Here is a 3,095-nt window from a genome sequence, read left to right as displayed (position 1 = left end):
AAAATATATTATTATTATTAATTTTTATTAGTATTTTAATTTTAATTTATATGATATATTTAATTAAAACAAAATTGAATGAGATGTTTCGTATCGTGCATATAAAATACCGATTTTTATATATATCAAATTTTACAATTTGGCTGAATAAATATTACCTCTTAGCATCTATATTTTTCAACCAAATTTAAAAGACATCGGTGTCAGCAATATTCATCATCTTCATCCATGCTTTCAAAACTTCTAATACATAATAATAATAATATTCCGGAGCTTTATAATTTATTCTTTAGAATTTATTCTTTAGTTCTCTATTTTCAAATCACTAACTTAATATTCGGAGGTCTCATAATTGTCATCGACTATTTAACTGTTTGCTTTCTCTTTCTACATCACTTGTGCCTTATTTGAAAGGATTATAGAACAAAACACTAATAACATCTACATGACAATTAATCTTAATTCTCTTTGTTAATTCATCACAACTTAATTAGAAGATGGGATGAGATCAAATGAAGAAATTTCTCACTTCAGAAAGCTTCAAAACATGTAAATATCATGTAGAGTGGTTGTGTATTGTAAGAAGAATACCTTTTGAAGGCCATAACTTGAGTTATAGGTGTTCGTTTTCAGCATATAATATACCATTTCGAAGTTTGCGACGAGACGAATCAAATCCAGAACTGTATGCGCTGCTTTTTTTTTTTTTTTCCTGAAGTGGAGCTGAAAATTCTACTCATTTTCTAGTCATTTTTCAATTCTAAGATTTTTTTCGTATTTTTCGTATTTTTCATGATTCTTCTATGATTTTTAGAGTGAGCTTATTACTTATTAGAGTGTGTTTTTCTTGTCTTTTAACTTATTCCTTATTAATAATTAAAGGAATTACTCCTTGAGACATATTATATATGTATATATAAATCAAGTCCGAAAAGTCTAAACATTATAAATAAGTATTTGAATGTACACTAGGCGCTACCTATACGCTACCATAATTGTATTTTATAAGATAAGGATGTCCGAATCTGATCAAGTCTACATCCACAAGGGGGTCTGTTGAGGAATAAATAAAGTTTGATGATTAAATTGTAAAAAAAAGGAGGCTTCCCCACATGGAATTTCATCCTCCCATTAAGATGTAAAAAGAGAAGTAGTAAAGCTAAGAAGTAGCTCTCCATAAACTAGTTGAATATTTGAAGTGGGATTGGAGAATGATCGTATGATTGTGATCAAAAGAAATCCAGAAATGCACTATGAACTACGAAGCAAGACATTGTCTTAAAGACATGGATGGTGCTTTAATGGCTCCTCCTCTTGCTTCTTCTCTCCAAAAGAGTAAAGACTCCATCAAAAATTGTCAGTCCCCTTTGATAATTGCTAGCTAGATACCCGAAACTTGGGTACCCCAATTCTTTGATATGTCGTGATGTGGGGGCTTTGATTTATTTGTTCAGAGTTTTACAAAATTACAAACTTTATAAAAAAAATATACATACATATATACATACTTGACTTGAGCATTAGCAAATTCACTCTCTGCTTTTGGTACTATTGGCTTGATATCGATTGAGAGAGAGATTCCAAACTCTCATGATATTTTCATTATTAATGCTACTATTATTAGTACTACTACTATTTTGTGGTGGAGGTTGGAGAAAATGAAGAAAATGATGGCTGGCTGACATGATCTCTCTTCAAAACAAACACTATATCCATCCAGAGACTCGTATGAAAGGCCACATACATCAAGTTTTGTCTTTCTACGAAATAAGCTTTTGCTTCACACATTTTAACTACTGAAAAAAAATATAAAAAAAATCAAAATAGTACTGCTAAATATTAAATAACTATATCTGGGTAAACTTAAATTGATGGGCCAAAGTTTGTATAGACCTGCCCAAAGATGAATTGGACCTAATTTCATTGACTGACACGAATTTACTACACAATCAATTTATTTCCTAGCATAGAAAAAAAAAATTATAGTTTTCTTCTAACGAAAAATTTGCTACATACATATTTATTTATTTTTTAAATAATTATTTTATATTTGATTAAATTTTTAAAAAATAACAAAGCTATACGTTTTATAGCATTCAAACAACTCTATTTATTTCATTAGATTATTTAACTAAAAGAAATTTAAAAAAAAAACTGTGATTCACGTATAAACATCCAAATCTATTCGTCGTTCAATCACATTCATAGATATTCAGTGTTTAGAGGGGAAAAAAAAATACCATTCAAAACTTTTATATTGTTGTATCTCACCAATTTTTTGTTACACGTATCATAAGATATGTAAATACAAAAAATAATAAAAAATCGTAGCCCAATTTTGATTTCTTTTCACTTTCAGCAAGTATAATTTTCACCTTTTGTTTTCGTACATTATAGTGTAATTTTTTGTTTCCTTCCTAATTTTGAGGTCTAAATTCAAGAAATTCATCAGTACAAGAACCAAAAAAAAAAAAAAAAAAAAGTCATAAAATTATTTTTAACAGGTATCTTTCTTGATGCATAATGTTGAAGTCTATAAAGGTAACATAGAAGATAGAAGCCCACAAATACTAATACATAAAGATAAAATCAAATGAAAATGAACTCCTTCAATCACATTGAAGATTTGAACCACGACCTTAACGTGAAGAGAAGGAGACAGCACCATAATAAGTCTTTTGATGTATTTCTAAATTGTAATTTGCATTTTGTTTGGTGGAAATGGAATAAATCTTAATGTAATAAAGTGGGAAAAAAAAAGAAAAAAGAAAAAAGAAAAAGAAGATAACACCATGTCATTTAAATCAAGCTGAATGGAGGATGTACATTGCCGATCATAGTTGTCAAAATGACCTTTAGGACTTCAAGATCTGTGGGCTACGATTTCAATTGTTTATTCATTCACCATGGAGTACAATTTACACGACACATATTCATTAAAATGTGGGATCTTCCATTCACCGTGCAAGAGTTGTTCTCAATAATTTAAGTGTAATTTAGTTGTTAAACGTTTTTGAGAATAATTTTCAAGCTAACGAAAAAATTTTTAAATACATTAGAAGTATTATATTAGTTATATAATAAGTAAATAATAT

This window comes from Citrus clementina, unplaced genomic scaffold (assembly GCF_000493195.1).
Source record: "Citrus clementina cultivar Clemenules unplaced genomic scaffold, Citrus_clementina_v1.0 scaffold_4, whole genome shotgun sequence".
Taxonomy (NCBI): domain Eukaryota; kingdom Viridiplantae; phylum Streptophyta; class Magnoliopsida; order Sapindales; family Rutaceae; genus Citrus; species Citrus x clementina.
This window is presented reverse-complemented; position numbering follows the sequence as displayed.